This window comes from Rhinopithecus bieti, unplaced genomic scaffold (genome assembly GCF_001698545.2).
Source record: "Rhinopithecus bieti isolate Rb0 unplaced genomic scaffold, ASM169854v2 scaffold_13352, whole genome shotgun sequence".
Taxonomy (NCBI): domain Eukaryota; kingdom Metazoa; phylum Chordata; class Mammalia; order Primates; family Cercopithecidae; genus Rhinopithecus; species Rhinopithecus bieti.
In genome coordinates, this window is record NW_016808026.1 from 1115763 (window position 1) to 1137161 (window position 21399).

Genomic DNA, 21399 nt, shown 5'->3' on the forward strand with positions numbered 1-21399 from the left:
TGATTAATGAGGGTAGAGTGGGTGGAAGGAGGGCATTGTCTTTTATGTTCAGATTTTAAAATTATTTTATTTATATGTTAACTTTTTTTGTTTTAAATTATAAAATATTTTAAACACAGATGACTGATGAACACACTGACCCTACATCCAGCTCTATGGAATTTTAACTTTTGTACATACAATGGAGGCTTCTTCAAAACCCCTTCCCAAATCCCATGCCTGCTCCTGCCTTCCCAAAGGAAATAGCTATTTGATAGTTATCAAATTAGATTTGGTAGTTATCAAGGAAAAGTATATATGTAATTTCTTTCATTGTCTGTAGCAAAACTAGAAATTTGAAGATAACAGAAATAACCAAATATGTTGGAATATAATCTCTTAGCATATTCTATGTTATACATGTGTCATCATTCTCTGTAGTTTAATAATATTTTTCAATCTTACACAAAATGATTGATGACTTCCAGGCTAGGTATTCGAAAATGCTACATGCCTCCTTTCCTTAAATCTCATTAAATGGAAAAGAAAAAAATCTGGCAGCAGTGAATAATATGAGCATAATCTGAGTCCTTTTTTTCTTTAAAATTTTTTATTTCCATAGTTTTTGGGGAACAGGTGGTATTTGGTTACATGAGTAAGTTCTTTAGTGATGATTTGTGAGATTTTGGTGCACCCATCACCCGAGCAGTGTACACTGAACCCAGTGTGTAGTCTTTTATCCCTCACCCCTTCCCACCCTTTTCCCCTGAGTCCCCAAAGTCCATGGTGCCATTCTTATGCCTTCGCATCCTCATAGCTTTGCTCCCACTTACGAATGAGAACATATGATGTTTGGTTTTCCATTCCTGAGTTACTTCACTTAGAATAATAGCATAATCTGAATTCTGGTAGAAGGTTCTACAATCCCTCTCAGGAATGGATTAAAGAGATAAATTTTGCTAAAATCCTCAAGGCTGAGTGAGTCTAAGGAGAAGCAGCTCAAAGTTCCCCCAGCCTTATCTGGAAGGGCTGAGGAGGAAGCCCCAGCTGCTGTGTGCTGCAGTCCTAGAAATGAACAAGATAACACTGCCTGGTCCTTGGTCCAACTGCTTTCTTGGTTTCCAATCCCAACATGCCCAGACAGAATTCTTGACTTTTAATGCTGACCACAACCCACCTGCTCGAGTTTGCTCCTCCCTTGAGTTCTCATCTCAGTAAATGACATCACCATTTATCTTTCCTCACCCCTCAAGCCAGTAACAAGCTACTTTGTTCTACCTCCTCCCAAAATAAGACCCCTCTCCTCCTCTCCCCCTCTCCATGGCTCCCACTGGAGTCTACACCATCATCTCTCACCTGGACAACCCCAACACCTCTTACTGGCTTCTTTGTTTCAACTCTTACCCCCCTGCATTCCTTACCACTCTCCACAAAGCTGCTCAATTTATCTTCTAAAAATGAAGATCAGATCATGTCATTTTCCTGCTTGAAACCCTCAGTGGCTCCAGGCTGCTACCTAAGAGCCAAATAGCTGTAAAAAAGCACGGTGATGATAATAATAAAAAAGAATCTGCTCCCAGTGAGAAACAGCTGCCATGGAAAAGAGAAAGAGGAGCATCTAGTATGTCATGGAGATGGTTTATAACATCTTATTTCATCTTTAGAACACCTCTCCAAGGTAGAGAGTATTTTCCACATTTTATAGGAAAAATAAATTGAGATTTAGAAAGGTCATATCATTTGCCAAAGGACATATGACTAGTTTGATGAAACTGGGATTTTTTTTAATTTTAATTTTAATTTTTTGAGATAGGGTCTTGCTCTTGTTGCCCAGGCTGGAAGTACAGTGGTTTGACCATCATAGCTCACTGCAATCTTTACCTCCTCAGTTCAAGCGATCCTCCCACCTCAGCCTCCCAAGTAGCTGGCACTACAGGCATGTGCCACCACACCTGGCTAATTTTTATATTGTTTTTGGTAGAGACAGGGTTAAGCCATGTTACCCAGGATGGTCTCGAACTCCAAGGCTCAAGCAGTCCACCCAACCTGGCTTTCCAAAGTGCTAGGATTATAAGCATGAGTCACTGCACCTGGCCTGGAAACTTGGATCTTTTTATATTTTTAAAATTTACAATAAAAATGACCTTTTGGTGTACATTTCTATGAATGTTTACACATACATAGATTTGTGTTGCCATCACAACAATTAAGACACAGGACAGTGCTACCACTACCCCAGACTCACACTACCCCTTTGTAGTCACGCCCTCCCCCAATCCCTAACACCTGGCAACCACTGATCTAGTCTTCATTACTATAGTTTTCTCTTTTCAAGACTGTCATATAAGTAGAATCATAGAGTGTGTAATCTTTCAAGACTGACTTCTTTAATTCCACATCAGTCCTTTGAGATTCATCCAATTTGTTGTGTGTATGAATAGCTCCCTTGTTTGTTGCTGCATAGTATTCCACTGTATGGACATACCACAATGTGCTATACATTCACCTACTGAAGGTCATCTGAGTTGTTTCTAAATAGTTTTTTTTTTTGATGAATATGAATAGAGCTGTTATAAACATTCAGGTACCTGTTTTGCATGAATATTTCTCTAATGTAAATACCCAGGAGTGAAATTGCTGGGTCATATTTTAAGTGTATGCTGCAGCAAACAAAAGAGCTTTCAGTGACCTTAGGAACCAACTTACTGGCATAAAGAAATGTCAAATAATCACCAAGAAGTAGGAGGCAGGTACAAATACAACAATAATTTCAAACATTAAGAAGGATGGAGGGGTATTAATCCAGTGGTAAATAACATCACTAAAACAGGAAAATGAAGAAAATATTTAAAGGAATACTAAGTATAGAATGAGTTATGATGAATTATGGTGATGAAAGATACAAACTCCAAGAAAATAAAGCTAGGAAACAATATAGAGGGGTTTTAGACTTTCAGGGTGAAAAGACTTTTTATGGCCATTACAATCTGTCAAATATTTCCATAGTCTGGGTAGCTGCATTCCTAAGCATCACAGTTATATTGATGGGAGGGACTTTTGGGATTGTATTACAGCATACTATATAAAGAAGATTTTTGGACTGATGCATTAGTAAGGCTGCTATATGAAGAAAGTAAAATGAATTAAAAATTTGTGCTGAAATGGTTATTTAAAGCACATGAATGGGAGGAAAAAAGAAATTCTTAAGAGTTACTGAAGTTCTTAGGGAAAACATCTAACAGAAGAAATAATCTTTATACACAAAGATTGTCATTACAATGTTGCCTAAACTATTTAAAAACTGAAGCATAACTATTTTCCAAAGTCAGTTCTATAGAATATTAGGCATTTATGAAAGACTAGAATTAAAATACTCTCAGAAGCAAAACCCTGACAATTATATAATATTAATGGAAAACTGGCGATAGAGAGTATGTACATTATGTCTACCAGAAAAATATATATGCATGTGGGCAAATACAGGAGGGAATATACAAAGTAGCTTTTTCTGTGGGCTAAGAAAAGGAAGATGGCGGATTCCAAGTATCTTCAGCATTCTTGTTATACTGTTTCCTGGACGTAAGTTGTGATCTTAAAATGAGGTTGACACAGCAAAATATCAAATCGAATTTCTTTGCCTTGAAGGTCATTACCTTGACTTTCTCAGCCTTGGGGTTAGCAGGAGAAAGAGGACAATTAGACAACATCTAAGAGATTCTTTATAATAAGTCATTATGTAAATGAAGTCAAATTAACACAAAATGTAAATTTGAGGCATTATCACCAGCAGCAAAAGGAATGTGCTTCCACTTTCACATTGGAAGGTGTCTGACAGGGTGTCATTTGGCACCTAACTTTTTCTTTCCAGCTTAAGCTGTAATTCTCCAATCTTAGGAGCTTTCCCACTTCTGAATCCTTGCACATGAGGTTATCTTTTCCCTAAATGCCCTCCTCACTTCTGCCCTTCTCCCTTCCCTAAAACTCCACCCAAGAATCCTGGTGCCTAGAAGTTGACCCTGATGACACAGGGTGAAACTGAACATTTTCCTCTGTCGTTTAGCATTATCTGAAAGTATCACAATGATCTCTTGACAAGGCTCTCTTTTCCTACTTGGTGCACACTTTAAGAAAGAGACTAGGTTGGTTTAGCTTCAGCACATACTACGTGCTTTATAAATGTTTATGTGATGATCAAATAAAAAGATTGCATGATTGTCTTCCTGTTTAGTCAGGTCAATTTAAATTCCTGCCTCCACTGTCCTCTGGGACATGACTATGTTTTGGGAACAGAACACTGAAGTAAATGAGAGGTAAACATCCAGTCCATTTCTGTTGGGTTTTCTAGCATGCTGTCCAGGTTAATTAGTAATGAATAAATAAGTAAAATTGTTATAACTATCATTCTTAGTGGCATCTTAGCTTATATGAAATACTTGTTCACTAATACCTATAAATACTTGGCGATTCTAATATTACCAACTGTAATAAGCACACAGCTCAGTATTATTACTACATTTCCAAGATGATAATGCTGAAATAGAGCTGTTTCAGAACTTGCCCAAGGTTCACGTAGTTTAATATTGAATGAACTTGTGAGAGGCAGAAACCACTTTCAACTTTTGAGAATACTGTTATGTTTGTAACCCTGCCATAAGAAAGTTTTAAAACTTGTGGTACAATTTCAATATTTAAATTCTAGACAGTTTTAAACATAAAAATACAAAACAATATCATCACATGGTTTATCAGATTACTACCAAACAGTATTTAAAATCTATGCATTTGTTGTGCAGTTTGGGAGATGTGGTCCATTATTGGAACAAATGCAAGTTCAGAGTCACACATCTTTGTAAGGACATCTGTCATTCCTTTGAACACACTTCCTCTGGGAATTCTCCCCATGGCAGAAGCCAAAAACATGTCTTCCCAGCCTTCTTTGCAGCTGGGGCCCAGGCATGTGACCTGGGCTCCTTCAAAATGATGCCCTAGCACCAGACTTTGCCTGGGAAGTTGGTGACACAGGAAGCAGCTACCACAGGAATCCATGTGGAGGACAGAGATGGGTCAATCCTGGGTTTAGGGCCAGCTGTGACAGAGATTCTAGCAGTAAGATCTGAGCTCCACCACAGTGAGGTGATCTACAGTATCTGTGCCTAGGAGCAGGATCAGAGTTCTCTGATGCCCTGTGGGATGCCTAGGGCATCAGGCCTGGCTGTTCCACCTCTCAGCTTGCTCCTCCAGCCCTCCTGGAGAGTCTATGAGCCACCCAGTATCCTTTGATACATTCCCTTTTTGTTTAACTATTTAGAGTGGATTTCTCTTGATTGCAGCTAAGAACCCTGCCTGACACAGCTTTTTCTTTCAATTCTTGCAATGTACCTACGGGACTTTTAGAAAAATCTGCTTTTGTGATCATTTGAAAAGCACAAATCTGAGGCCTTTCTTGAATGTAAAGGCTGAGCCCAACTGCCCTCCAGGCATTGTCCGTAAGAGAGGCCCTGGACAGAAGTGAGTGTTTAGCGCAGTATCTTAACACCCTTCTAGGGCCATTGTCATATAGCACATGGGAACAGACCCATCCTTTCAAAACTCACCCTGTGCCTTTCTTTCACTGTAATGAAACATCCCCCAGGTTCTTGTAATTTGCCCAAAGTGGCTTCTCCTGAAGCAGCTGAGGTCCAGGTGTGAAGGTCAAAGTCAGACTCACATGACCTCCCCTGCAGAGCTGGTGGGCCTCATGTCATCCGATGAGCAGGCAGTGCTTTGAAGGCTGGGAGACAATCTTGGAAGAAAGCAAGAAAACAGGCCGGGCATGGTGGCTCACGCCTGTAATCCCAGCACTTTGGGAGGCCGAGGCGGGCAGATCACTTGAGGTCAGGAGTTTGAGACCAGCCTGGCCAACATGGTGAAACCCTGTCTCTGCTAAAAATACAAAAGTTAGCGGGGCAGGGTGGTACGTGGCTGTAATCCCAGCTGCTCAGGAGGCTGAAGCAGGAGAATCAGTTGAACCCGGGAGATAGAGGTTGCAGTGAGCCAAGATGGCACCACTGAACTCCAGCCTGGGCAACAGAATGAGATTCCATCTCAAAAAAAAAAAAAAAAAAAAAAAAAAGCAAGAAAACCCACATCCAGGCTCTGACTAAGAGATTCAGCCAATGGACTAATACACTATTGTCATTGGGGTGCAGTGACACTGTGAGATATTTGGAGCAGGCATCATGTATCTTCTGCAGTGCATCTAAGTTTTAAAGTGGGCCCCACACACTATCCCATCCTGAGACATGCAGAAGAACAAAAACTGTGGTTTGGCCCCTTGACATCCATTCTCCCATCTTCTGGTGTCAGCACCCCAATTTTTCTTTAAGAAACTACTTTCCTGCTTTGGAGATAATCTGACAAGATCCTTAGGCATGGTTGTCTGCTTTTCCCTAACCAAGAGATGGGCAATTGCATTCTCTTTCCCAGTAATTTAGAATATTTTGCAGGGTAACAAAAATAAATAAAAGCGGTTGGAGGGTACACCCCTGAGCTCAGACCAATTCCTTCTGCAAGCTGCCTGGGGCCGCCCTGGGGTCCAACCATTCCAAGCCAGAGCAGGGACTGTGCCTTCCATCTGTGAGCTCCCCATGGCCTTCCCACAGAGTGTGTTTTCACTGAAGTGAGCACAGGTTAGTTACCAGGGTTTGCAACCAAAGTCCCTGGCTGATAGACACCTTGTTCTCTGGAGAATAATTCCCTTAATGAAGAACCCATGGATATTTCTGAAGCAGAGTTCAAAAGGCCTGTGACTCAAAAAGAACCAAGAAGATATTTTCAACTAAATCTTTCTGCAGAACAGCTGCAGATGTGGGGCGATGTTCTCACTCCATTTGCAGGCAAAAGCAAAGAGCTGCAAGATTCATTACTAAACAGTTTTCAAATTTACCAAATGCAAAGCAGCTCAAGAGAGCGGCAATTGTGAGAAATACATTCTCTCTAATGATTGATTGGACAGCTAGGATTTTGGCCTGCTCTGGCAGCAACAGGAAGGATACAGAATGATGAAAGGCTGACCATCTAGGGAGTGAGGCTGAGTTCCTGGCCACTGACTCTTCATTAGCAGATTCACAGAAAGGGTGTTCTCCATGGTCACTCTGCCCCTAGGCAAAAGCTACTCTTTGTTAAGCTCACTTTAAGCCTGTATGAAAGAGGCACGTCTCGCTGCAGTGGGGTGTCAAGCCTGTCTTACTGAGTCCCAGTTATACACATCTCCAAGGCAGAAGCAGATACGGAAGCAGAAGCCCTGAAAACATTAAGCTATTTTCCAACTTAGCCAATAACTTTGATACCACTCACATCACAGCTGCAGAAAAACATTCTGTCCCTTTGCGAATAGCTTTCTGTCAAAGAGCCGCGTGTTCTTACAGATGAGAAAATCACTGAAGCAGAGCCTGCAGAAGACAGCAACACCACCCGTGTGCATTCAGGGGAACATTGTGGAGAGGAAGAGAATTTATTAGAGTAATGTGGGTCTCCCCAACCCCAGAGAAATGACTTGTTTTAGGTATTCTGTTCTATTCTGTCCCACTCAGGCACTTTGGCCTTGCAACAGATAGATTCTTACCAGGTTGCCATGAGAAACAAAAAAAGTTAATAGAATCATGTCAGGATTATTAGTGGCATCTCTTTTTTTTTTTTTTCTTTTTTTTTTGAGACGGAGTCTCGCTCTGTCGCTCGGGCTGGAGTGCAGTGGGCGGATCTCAAGCCACTGCCAAGGCTCCGCCTCCCGGGTTTACGCCATTTTCTCTGCCTCAGCCCCCGAGTAGCTGGGACTACAGGCGCCCGCCAACCTCGCCCGCGCAGTTTTTTGTATTTTTTTTGTTAGAGGACCGGGGTTTCACAGTGTAGCCCAGGATGGTCTCGATCTCCTGACCTCGTGGATCCGCCCGCTCGGCCTCCCAAAGGCTGGGATTACAGGGCTTGAGCCACCGCGCCCGGCCTATTAGTGGCATCTTTAAAAACATACCTCATCTCTCTACATTGTGTTGTGTGATGCCTTATATATTCAATGTGAAACAATAATAATCATGACATCTTTCTATGAGGTAGGTATTATTATTATTATTATTATTATTATTATTATTCCCATGGGCTAGATAAGGATGATGAGGCACAGAAAGATTCATAACATTCACCCCATGTTACACAGCTAGTAAGTTCATGTAGCTGAGATATGAATATAATGTATGATACAAGCCTGGGCCTTTGGCTTCAGAGGTTGTGCTCTTAACCACTAGACTGCCCCTTGAAAGCTTTATGGGACCACTGCCCCTTGAAAGCTTTATGGGAAACTACCTGGAAAGCATGCAGTTGATGAAAACATTCTTAATCCACCAGAAAATAAATAGGAAGCAGCTTGTTTCATACTCCATGATGTTTCTTGGTCTGTTTTCTGTTTAGCAGTAAAGGATTTAGGATGCTATTAAGAACTCCTTAAGCCAAAATTGACCAGTCATTCTTGATGTAATCACCATAGAAGATTTTTTTAAAAACGTGTGTTCTGTCTATTTCAAACTACCTCTTCTGTCAATTTCTTAGACGTGACAAGTTATATAAATGGGGAGCAAAGCAGCCACATCTCTGGAAATGCTAAATGGTGCTGCTTCAAGTACATTGTCATTATTAAGCAAAGTTGCCACTCACTGCACCCATCAATCTTCCAGCCTCTATTTAGACTTCTACACCCGCCTCCTATAGAAGAGAAAATGGGAATTGCCTCAGCCACATTATTAAATCTAAATTGGACAATAACTTGGAACTCTACCGGTGCTCAGTAGATGACAAAATACTTAATGCAGGTTTATAAAAATGCTCCCCAAACATTGACTTAAAGGAATAAAGTTCACTCAGGTATTTTGTCCTTGGAGGTATGTAATATAGGTCATGGATGGTGACATAGATCATGGTGAGATAAACTGGATTTAGACATGAGCAAGCTGACCTTGTATGTAGGTACCATGTCCTTCACCTCCTATGCCTCACATAGTACTGAGCAAACAGAGGCATTTTATATATGTATTTGTTTATCTGAAAATAAGCTATTAGCAAATTTCTGGATTTCTACTTAGCATAAATATTCCATGTTCTATACGGTAGCTTTCAGAAAGTGGGAAACAAAAAATAATTTAGTGTCTTTAAGGAACAGGAACTGAATGTGAATCAGTCAACCTAGCATGATACTAGGATGTATGTCTTACGAATATTAAACAGATAAGTACTTATAGGTAACGTATGATTATTAGCTTTTGGAAAGCCAGGCTATTGGCCTGACATACTGGTGAGAGTTAGAAATAACTTTCTGGGGTCACGTGTGGACTTGGTCTTATAATTTTATTGTCATCCTTCCCAGGAAGCTGTCTTGCCTTTGGCAAGCTGACATTGCTTGACAGACTACGGGGACAATTTGAGCAGGAAAAGATGTCAGTTACCTATATGAAAATACACTGGGTAAAACTCACATAACATCGTTCCTGAAAGTACACAATAGGCCAGGGACTTATTGGTATGTTCAGCTTTAGCTCCATATTTTAGGAAGAAAAAGGAATTGAGAAACAGGACTAGCTGGATTTCCTAGGCCGACTAAGAATCCCTACAGGCGCCTAGCTGGGAAGGTGACTGCATCCACCTTTAAACAAGGGGCTTGCAACTTAGCTCTCACCCGACCAATCAGGTAGTAAAAAGAGCTCACTGAAATGCAAATTAGGCAAAAACAGGAGGTAAAGAAATAGCCAATCATCCATTGCCTGAGAGCACAGTGGGAGGGACAATGATCCGGATATAAACCCAGGCATTCAAGCCGGCAATGGCTACCCTCTTTGGGTCCCCACCCTTTGTATGGGAGCTCTGTTTTCACTGTATTCACGTTGCAACTGCACTCTCTTCCGGTCCCTGTTTGTCACCGCTCGAGCTGAGCTTTCGCTTCCCGTCCACCACTGCTGTTCGCCGCAGTCACAGACATGCCGCTGACTTCCATCCCTCCAGATCTGACAAGGTGTCCGCTGTGCTCCTGATCCAGTGAGGTGCCCATTGCCGCTCCTGATGGGGCTAAAGGCTTGTCATTGTTCCTGCATGGCTAAGTGTCTGGGTTCATCCTAATAGAGCTGAACACTAGTCACTGAGTTCCACGGTTCTCTTCCGTGACCCACGGCTTCTAATAGAGCTACAACACTCACTGCATGGCCCAAGATTCCATTCCTTGGAGTCTGTGAGGCCAAGAACCTCAGGTCAGAGAACACAAGGCTTGCCACCATGTTGGAAGCGGCCCACCGCCATTTTGCAAGTGGCCCACCACCATCTTGGGAGCTCTGGGAGCAAGTCCCCGTCCTAACCTCCCCCAACAGAATGACTAGACTGTGAAGGGATGACAGGAAGGAGGGCTGTCAATTTAAGGGATGGAAAAGAGTAGCTGGGTAACAGAAATATCCGGGGGGCTTATAAACTTTACTCTTTTTTTGAAAGGAAGAAGATGACCTATTTTCCCTCCATCCCTACTGAGGGAAATGAAAAGAGTTCGTAAGCATAAATGCTGACAGATGAAATGTAGTTTGACACTGGAAAATAACTTCCTGACAACCAGGGAGTGAGGTATGTTAGTAAAAAAGAGAAGGAAAGTCTCTGGTCAAGCCAGACAACCATGAAACCCAGAATGCTTGTGTGAAATCCACAAAAATGGGCTGCAGCACTCCTTTAAAGGTCAGGAGAACTTCAAGTTCTGCAATCCTAAGAATCAAGACCTGGCCCCCAACTTTCCTGAGAAGGTAACAAAGCAAACAGAAACATAAATGCCCTTGATTCTATTCCTATGTCACAACTGAAGGGGCACTCAGAAACTCCAAAGCCATCACAAACATGTTCTTATAATAGGCATAACAAATATTTATGGCCTCTTTGCTCTGAGTTAGGCATTAAAAGCATTATCTTTAATCTTCACGATAAACATATTATATCAATATTATTATTATTATCCCTATTTTGTGGATGAGAACACTAAGGCTGAATAAGGTTGCCTAAGACACAGTTGGCACATGGAAAAACTAGATCTTGAACTCAGATTTGTGTAGTAAAAAGGGTTCCTAGCTTATTTGAACCTCAATGCAGGGTCTGTAAGCTCTTTTGGAAGTGATCTGAGACAGTCAGTAACCATGCAACGCTCACTATACTAGTACCAAGCTTATATATTTCTGCCAAGGCTAGGAAGTTTTACCTAATGCTCACTGCTCAAAACCACCCTTTGGTTTTGAATTGATGAAGTCACTTAAGATCTAAGTGTTTAAGTGGAATTTGTTTAGAATCTTCTAAACTTAAATGAGTAAACAAAATAAGAGTTGTGAATAACAAAGTAACTTCCTTCACTGGATCCTCCTTCACCTGCTCCGACTCCTGGGCCAGGTGTGTGACTTTGGCCCCATGACCAAAGGCAGCCACCAACACCACATACCCAGGGCAAAGGCAACAAGAACAGGCTTATGCTTCACTGACTATGCTGTGGAAAAATAAGGCAAAAAGCCTTCCAGGCATCAAAGGCTCCTTGGTGTGAACTGGAGATCAGGATGTCCATCTGAAGAGATGACCTTGGATATTCAATGAGAGGAATCTGAAATCTTCAAATCTCTAAACCAGAGGTTGGCAAACCATGGCCCACAGGCCAAATCCACAGCCTGCATTGTAAATAAAGTTTTACTGAAACACAGTCACATTCATTTACATATTCATTACATATTATTTGTTGCTGCTTTTGCACTACAACAGCAGAGCTGAGTACTAGCAACACAGTCCATATGGCCCACAAAGCCAAAAAAAAAAAGTACTATGTGACTCTTTACAAAAAGTTTGCTTTTCCCCTGCTCTGAATGTCTCCAGTGGCAAAAACAAACAAACAAAAAGCAACAATAACAACACAAGGCTCCTGAAGAGTAATTGGAAGACCTAAAATTTGGTGTGACAGAGCCACAAATAAGAAAAAAAATGACAGTCAAGGACCTAAAGGGAGCAAGAACAAAAGGGATAGGGGGAAAAAAAGTAACCACTAAAAGTTACAGTGGCAGAGGGACACCAATGACTGTCCCCACAGCGTCAGGTGTGGCCACTATCCATGAAGCATCTGTGTATTCCAAGTACTTTCAGGTACATTGCCTCACTGAATCTCTCAACAATCCACATTTGTATTTCCATTTAACAGATGAGAAAACAGAGACTCAGAGAGCTTGAGTAACTTGTCCTGAGTCAGCAGGGCCAGAAATCAAACTTAGCAGGCTGACACTGACCCCACTCCATTCTCCTGCCCCAATACTCCAGTCATCAGTGTTCATCCCCTGCTCAGAGGACGAAAGCACTATACTCTTCACTCATTCAAACAATTACCTGACACTGGAATTTTAACAGTAATTATCTACTTTCCATCTGAGAACTTGGTGACAGCTAATCATCTCTTCCAGCGGTGGTGCATGCTAGCGTTTCACTGACACTCCTGAAATAGAGCATCTTGGAGGCTGTCAGAGCTAGAAGCTCAGCCTCAAGGTCCCAATTAGCAACTAAGTTGTATGGTTCCAGCTTTGGCCAATCTAAAAGGTGTCTGCTTCCAGGAAGCACAGTCAGCCAGCACTTATGTAGTCACTGCAACATCACCTCTGTCGGCCTGGAACAGGCACAAGGCTAATCCAAGGTGGTGATGCTGAAAAGCTGCAGAACTGCAGACCTTGAAACTGACTCAGCTTCACCAGGGAGCACGCCTGAGGGCATCCATGCTGGAGGGGGTGGAGGGGAGCAGCACCCAGGAGGGCACAATGAGCTGCCCGCCACAGCCAGATGCTCCAGGATTCGCTGACTTGCTCGGCCAAGTTCGTAGGGTGCTTAAAACTCTGGGCACTGTTGCAAAGAATTCACATGTATCAACTCTCAGCCTTTGATATGGGCATTATGATCATTCCCCTTTGACAAACAAGGAAATTGAAGCAAACCAAGGTGAAGTAACTCCCCCTGGGCTACACCGTCAATAAGTGGAGGGACAGATTACCAACCCGGGCAGTTGGGCTCCAGAGACCAAATACGAACCCCTGTGCTGTAAGTGCCCCTTCCTTGCCTGCCCTTATAAGAGGCTGTAAGCTCTGCAGTGGTTAAGAGTCTAGATACTGCAGTCAAGCAGGCCTGCTCTGAATCCCAGCTCTGTCCTTTCCAGATGTGTGAACTGGGGCAAATGATTTAACTTCTCTGAACCCCCGTTGTTTTCTTCTTAAAATGGTTACCTGCATTGATAATGGCATCTACACCTAGAGCTCTGGTGGAGGGCGGAAGTGACACAGCAGCCATTTTGCACACATGATACCTGCTGACTCATCTTGTGGTGTGAGAATGTGGTCAGGTTTGCAATGCTCCACCTTCCCCCTGGATCCTCCTTCACCTGCTCCGACTCCTGGGCCAGGTGTGTGACTTTGGCCCCATGACCAAAGGCAGCCACCAACACCACATACCCAGGGCAAAGGCAACAAGAACAGGCTTAGGTCTCCATCTTTCCCTGTGGGGCTCCAGCTCATGGTTGGGGTTCGACCTGGTCCTTGCTCTTCCCCCTTCACCTCCATCTTCCCTTCCTGACCACCTGCCCTCTGGCCTGCAGACTCCAGCATCAGACATGAAGGCAGCAGCCTTGCAGACAGTCCAGCCCCTATGAGTGTGGAAGGTCAAGTCATACATATGCATGTGTATGTGTATATCTATGCATGTATATATGCACACATATGCATATGTATAATCTCACACACACACAGACATCCAAGTGGATCTACTTTTCTGATTGAACCCTGACTAATATATCCTGGCTGGGTTACTCCCGGAATGGTTTCCTGATCGTTTTGCTTCCAACAGCATTCACCCTTGACATTTTCACTTTCTTTTCTTACATTTACTAATAGCACTTCAGTGGTTGGAAGCCATGGCCAAGGCCATCTATTATGAATATGATGCTAATAAGGAAAAGTATTCAATTGGAGCTTCCATTTACTGCATGCTATTAAACACTATGTGAGAAGTTTTTCATACATTATTTTATTCAATCCTCATTATTTTATTTAACCCTATGGAAGCAGAGTTTTCTCATACTTATAAATGAAGCAATAGAGGCTCAGAGAAGCCAAGTAACTCACCTCAGAGCATAATATGAATGTATATGACTCAAATACTATGTGCTTAACCACTGTATAGTGTCTCTCACTATAAGCGATCCATCCAGAACACAAGTCTAGAGCCAAATGCACATTTATATAAAATTTTAACCCCTCTTCTTCCAGAAATACTAAAGCACTTTAAAAGGAAAACGTTAACAGGAGGTAGGATAATCAGGGATAAAAACAGAGCAGGAAAACATTAGAAAAAAAAGATGGTGCCACATACCTGTGGGTAGTGGAATTTAGATCTACATAAGAGATTATACCCATTAGCATAAACTTCTATACAAAACCTTTCCCCAAAAATAGGCAACCAAAAAATGAATCCATTGAAGGCATGTTGTCATGTTTTCTTTTAGGCCGTGCATACAATTTATTCTCATAGGTAACAGAAAAACAATAAATGAGGCATGAGAAGAGAAGAAAAGGTTTGCCATATTTTAGGAATTGGAAACACTGCTGTATGAAAAACTAAACTACCACTTGGTCTTTTATCATTGTTGAAAATCATTCTTGGATCATTAAACTCTTCTTGTCTCTGGTTTCTCTCTTAAATGAGGGAGAATAGTATACTAATTAGGCTTAAAATGTTACCATACAGAAAGTTAGGTTCTAAGAAATGGGTTTCCTATGTCCAGAATCTTAAGACCACTATTCCATAGCTCTAGCCCACAAACTATACACAACCCTATTCACTTCTGGCTTAAGACAGAAGAAAAAAAAAAAGTCCTCTTGATGGAAGAATGTAGAAAATCCCTACTGTTCAATGGGTTTATCATACACTCATTCATTTTACATGCATTTATTAATCACCTACTCCATGCCAGCCATGGTTCTAGGTGCTGGGGATACAGCAGTGAACAAAGATAAAAATCTCTGCCCCTATGGAGCTCACGCCTAGTCATGCTATTTCTGCATTTGGAAGCATCTCTTTGTTATAAATATGATTCTGACATACCTTAGTGAACAAAGTCAATGTTTCAATAATAGTAACACGCTTGTAGTACTTTACAGTTTATACAAAACACTTTCATGTGACTATAGCATTTATTTCTCAAAAGAGCCTTAGGGATTTTGCAAGAAATGTGACAGACCATTTAAATAAAGACACAAATAATATTATGTTACCAAAAGAAACATGAACAAAGGACATGAATAGATATTTCTTCATAAGAAAAAAACCTCAATGACTAATAAACATGAAAAAGTGTTCAATTTCCTTAGTGCTCAAATGTATGTCATTCATAGCTGAAAGGTAACAATTTTTACTTGCAAAAGTAGCAAAAATAAAAGGAAAAGCAAGTGATTGTGCTGTATCAAAAGATTGTACCCTTTGAAACAGTAATTTTCTTGTAGTAATCCATTCAACAGAAAAATAAGGAATTTGGTTTTAAGTTTTCAAATAGCACAAAATTTTAAAGCTTTAAGTTACCCATTACTATGAAATCTAAATTAAGGACCTAACATTTAAAAAATTATATAGAGGCCACTAGTCCATGCTATCAGACAGAAAATCAAAGGATTCTAAATATATTTGGATCCTCTAAACATGTTTTTTTTGTTTTTATGAGATGGAGTTTCACTCTTGTTGCCCAGGCTGGAGTGCAATGGCATGATCTTGGCTCACTGCAACATTTGCCCCCCAGGTTTAAATGATTCTCCTGCCTCAGCCTCCCAGGTAGCTGGGATTACAGGTGCCCACCACCACTCTCAGCTAATTTTTGTATTTTTAGTAGAGACGGGGTTTCTCCATGTTGTCCAGGCTAATTTCAAACTCCTGACCTCATGATCCTGAAGTGCTGGGATTACAGGCATGAGCCACTGCACCCAGTCAAACATGTTTAATGGCACTGTGTAATTAAATGTCTAAGGGGCATTCTACTAAAATTGTGGTTACCACTGTGCCTCACCAACATGCCAATCACAAACTAAATGTGCAGGGCCGGGCACAGTGGCTCATGCCTGTAATCCCAGCACTTCAGGAGGCTGAGGTGGGTGGATCACTTGAGGTCAGGAGTTCAAGACCAGCCTGGCCAACATAGTGAAACCCCGTCTCTACTAAAAATATGAAAATTAGCTGGGCATGGTGGTGCACACCTGTAATTCCAGCTACTCAGGAGGCTGAGGCAGGAGAATTGCTTGAACTAGGGAGGCAGAGGTTGCAGTGAGTCAAAATCACACCACTGTACTCCAGCCTGGGTGACAGAGAAATAAATAAATTAACTAATTAAACTAAAAAATAAAAAAATCTTTTAAAAATACAAACTAAATATGCAGGAGAGGGAATGTATAAACAGGGATGAAACTGTGATTGACCAAACAAACTGAAATTTGGGATAATTGTTGAATTTTTCTAAGCTTTTTTTCCTAGAATCCCACATTATAAAAGTCATTTACTTTGGTATCTCCCTAGTGATAACTCTCTTAGTAACTCTCTAGTGCTTTATCACTTTATACATGATCATGATATTAATGCTTTTTAAAGTTCTACTATATGTCAGGCACCATATTAAAGGTATTAACTCTTTTCAAAAAGCCCCAAAAGTTGCTACAATTATTATCATATCTACATTTTGCTGGGGAGGAAAGAGCCTTGAAGAGGGCAGTAACTTGCCCAAGGTCCTGCAGCCTGTGCTGGCACAGTTCAGATTTAAACACAGTTGCCTAATTTGGCTCTAAATGCCATGTCCCTTAACTATTTATTGGGCCTAATCTTTTACCTTGTATTATAGTGATTTGAGTTATTTAGGGTGTTTCTTATCTGTCTAATTAGATCCTAAGTTTCCTTAGGGTAATAATTTTTTCACTCAACTTTGAGTACAATGTATTGCATCCAGCTGGCACTCGATAAATGCTTGGTTCATACATGAGCAAGGCTGCAGTTACTTTGAAGTCACTTCTGACTCCTCTCTTTCCATTTCCAATTTTTCACCAACCTAAATTAATTCCTTTTTATCCCCATTTTCCAGGCCTTGATTTTGTTTGCTCTCATCTTGACTTATTCCCTCAGGCCAGACTCCTACAATAGCCTCCTGACCATTCTCCCTGACTCCAATCCATCCTACGCACTCATCACCCTAAAATATGATTTAGTCAGATTTCCCCAGCCGATGGGTCTAGACACAAGACTAAAACCCTCAGACCCTAGGGTGATCAGGTATGGGTAGAGCTTCTAGACCAACACCTTCGACCAAAGCAACTTCCTAGAGTGACAGTCACAGCTTAGGCTTAGACCGAGAACGTTTCCAAGGACATGGGAGTTTCAGTGCTCAAACCAGGAAAGTCCCAGGCAAATCAGGGTGAGTTGGTTATGCTACATCCTCCTCCCCATCTCCAAAGTCCCTTCTCTTTACAGCCATGTGCTCTACAAGTAACACCATTTTCTACTAGTACCAGGCAAATTGGGAAGCACAGATTTGGATCAACTCAAACCCTCACTCAAAGACATTCAATAGCTCATGCTCTCTCACATAAAATCTGCTATACTTCACCTAACATTCAAAGCCCTTGGTAGTCTGACCAGGACAAATCTCATCTTCAACTCCTTCCCATCCTGACTCCTCTGCTCATTCTCCAGTTTTTATTGCCCCACAACTGTATCTTTCCCATTTTCCTCTTTGCCCCTGACTCTACCATCTGGATGACTTTACTCTCCCCATCCACCTATCCAGAGCCACCTTCAAGGATATGGTTAGTGCAAAGCCCCTTCCCAAGCTCAAACCAGTCATCTGTGAAGTCTTCTCCTTTGTCAAGGAGACCAGCACATGAGACCTCCTCCATCTCTGGTACTGATGTGTTGATCTGATATTTTTCTCTTCCAAAACTTAGTTATCCTTCACTATGTTTATAACTTTGTCTCACCAAAATGCAGCCTCTCTGATGAGAGATATTACACCTTACATTTATGTCTCCCACAGTACTCATAATTTATCACACATTTCTTACATACAATGAACATGCAATCAATATGTGTTTTCAGATAACTGATTAACATTGTCCTCATCCCCCTCACCTCCACCATGTGAGGAATTCAGCAATCCTTCTACACAGATAAAGGCTCCGTTTGTTTTTCTTGTGGGTAAATTGCCTTCTCATTATTCTGCCTCCAGAAACTTAGCTCTCTTAAATAAACGCCTGGTAGGAGGACAGAACTGAGAGGAAAGTATGAACATTTCCCTTCCCGAGTGAGAAGAAAAGGGCACAATCATAGCGCAGGATGATAGTGGGGGGCTCACAGGAAGAAAACATAACAAAAACATGAAGAAACCACCTTTAAGAAATTTTGGAGAGGGAAAGAGCATTGCAAATATACAAAATGATAGAGAAAACATAGGGAGAAAAGGACTTCACAGGAAAGGAAAAGATAAAACAAAGCTATTTATTAGAAGACAGCCAGAGAAACGTGCTGAGAGCCCAGCACAAATGCTCAGCTCTACCCTGCGAGGGGCAGCCCCTGTGACCCCCTCCAGGAGGCACCTCCTCCATGCAGACAGCAGGCCTTGAGAGCACATCTGGGGAGCCCTACCTTGCTCAGACAGATCGCGGCCCCAGTTACCAAACTAAAGGCAGGCATAGTGAACCAATGGAAAATTTCCTTCAGGCAACATAACCTCAGCATAAAAAAAAAATATCGATCTATTTGCCTCCCAGCCAAAGAGAAATCAAGTTAGACAAAGGAAATTAGGCAATAAGTTTAATGTGACTCCAGCTGCAGCTGCAAAATAAACCCGATGTACTCTGACTCTCCTTCCCATGTGCTCTCTGGTTGGCACAGGTCACTTTTTTTGGGAGGGCACCAAGGAAGTGTTCTGCAGGTACATGAAATCTTTTAAACTTAGAAGTCAACCGCCTGCTGGTGTTCAAAGAAGCCCCACTGCCAGAAGGACAGGCTTGGAACCGATGTCCAGGAGTGTTGGCAGATTTGCAGGGACGCAGGCCATGCTCCTGCCAAGTGCACACTTGTAACCAAGGACAGAACGCACAATCTGTTGCCCTGGAGCACAGAAAGCAAGCACTGACCTCAGATTCACAGATCTTAGCTTCTATGTGATGAGCTCAGGAAATCAAGGGCCAATGCGAATGTTTGTGAAAACTTGATGTGCATGTGTCTTGGGTGGGTGCCAATATTATACATTTCAAGCACTGTGTGTGCAGTTAGAATGATGAAATAGGTGTAAACTCAAGTCACCAAATAGGTGAATATTCGGCTGTGTTGTCTCAGGGGACTGGAAGGAGTCCGGAGTCTTGATGTCTCCACTTCCTCCCCCACTGACATTCCAGCTCCAGGCCCACCCCTTCCAGGGTTGCAGGGCCTACCAGCTTTGTTTCTGTGACTCTGGTGTGGTAGATCTGGCCAGAGAGTCCTCTGATTGGTGGGCTTACTCTGGCAGTGAGAGCTAGTACCTGGACCATCAGAATCACAATTCAAAAGACAACTGGGGCAAAAAGCAAAAGCCGCCACTTCTCTGCTGGCCATGCCCTTTCCACCCTGGTAAAGAATGGGATTATGCCTAATCACTTTGTCTCCACCACCTACTATGTCTCTGGCACATGGCAAGGCCCAAGATACAGTTTGTAGTGACTGAATAAATGAATGTGGAACAAGATAAAAGCATAATAGAGAGAAATGGGAATTTCTGCATTTAGTTGTAAAGAGCCATACATTTATATGTTTCTATTGGAGAAAATGTGACAGTATTTCATGTAAAACAAATCAGGGGACAGATGAACACCCCAGAGAAACTCTCACACATATATACAAGACATACAGTGTCTGAAATAGTGAAAAATTGCAAACAACCTGAGTGTCCACCAGCAAAAGAATATATCATCAATTATGGTATATTCATAAAGCAGAATAGCATAAAGCAGTGAAAATGAATAAAACCAACCTACAACATCTCAACATGGAAAGTCTAACAATTATAATATTAAGAAAATTGAACAATACATACAGTACAATTCATATGAAGCTAAGAATACACAAAAAGTATATATAATATGTATATTATATATTATGTAAATATATAGTCATGCCTTAGAAATGCATCTATATATAGCAAATAGAAAGAAATTCATGGAAATGATAAACACCAAATTAGGTAGTTGCTGAGACGAGGAAGGAGGCAGGCCTGGGAAGGTTAATACACAAATGTTGGCTATAGTACTCTTTGTACCTTTTGTTTATATTAAAATTGTACTTTTTAAAAAAAATATGGACATTGTAAAGTACTTTCTACTCAAAGAGACTTAAAAGTGTAACACAGCAAGCAACCATTTACTATAATCCTAGTCATTTTAACATAAACATCAGAGAAGACCCAATGTTTTTAAGTTACTCACTGAATAAATGTGGTAAGATATTAAAACCTCATGCAGTTGCTCACAATTACTGTTTTGGATGTACAAGGTACATTCAAGGAAAATGTTATTTGAAAAAATGCAAAGTTCTGCATTTAGTTATCAAACTAATCAGCCTCAGATACTCCTGCTCTGATGGTATTACAGGTAGGAACATGTCTAGTTCTGGGACTCACATGTTTGCAGGACATGGACAGGTGTGTGCCAAGAGAAGGGAGGGTACAGGAGTGGTCAGGTCATTGGGATTTTGCTACTCATGGGCCTAAGGATCTGGTGAAGAACCTGGGAATGCATATCTCATGATGGGAAGGCTTACTGGGAGCCAATAACTTCTTCAAACATTAGAATGAATAAATGAAAGGACTATCATATGAGAATGTAGATACATTCTGCATAATTCCAAAGGCTAAACATGTGAAGGGCTAAGAGGAGATAATTTTTAATGCAACCAAAAGAAGAATGTCCTCATAATTACAGGCACCCCAGAAAGAAATGGACCGTTTGGTTAGGTAGTAAGTTCCCTGAAACCAGCAGTAATCAAGCAAACCTACAACATCTGCATTATAGAGATACTATAGAGAATTCCATTTGGGAGTGCTAATTGGACTTTTTGAGTTCCGAAGTCTTAATCTAATTCTGTGACTCTAAACCAGTGTTTCTCAAACCTGAGTGTGTATCAGAAGTCCCTGGAGGGCTTGTGAAAACCTAGATTGCTGGACCCAACTCCTGGAGTTTTTGAGGCAGCAGCTCTGAGGTAGGGTCTGAGAGTTGGCATTTCTAAAAAATTCCCAGATGATGTTGATGTTGCTAGTCCAGAAACCATGCTTTGAGAAGGTCTGCTCTTTAAAAAAAAAAAAAAAAAAAA

The 21399-nt window shown here is 41.4% G+C and overlaps 1 protein-coding gene across 1 annotated transcript in view; it reads right to left on the minus strand.

Moving 5' to 3' along the window:
* Positions 1–21399, minus strand: part of DPYS (dihydropyrimidinase) — a 91281-nt gene that overhangs the window by 17243 nt on the left and 52639 nt on the right. The window lies entirely within an intron of this gene.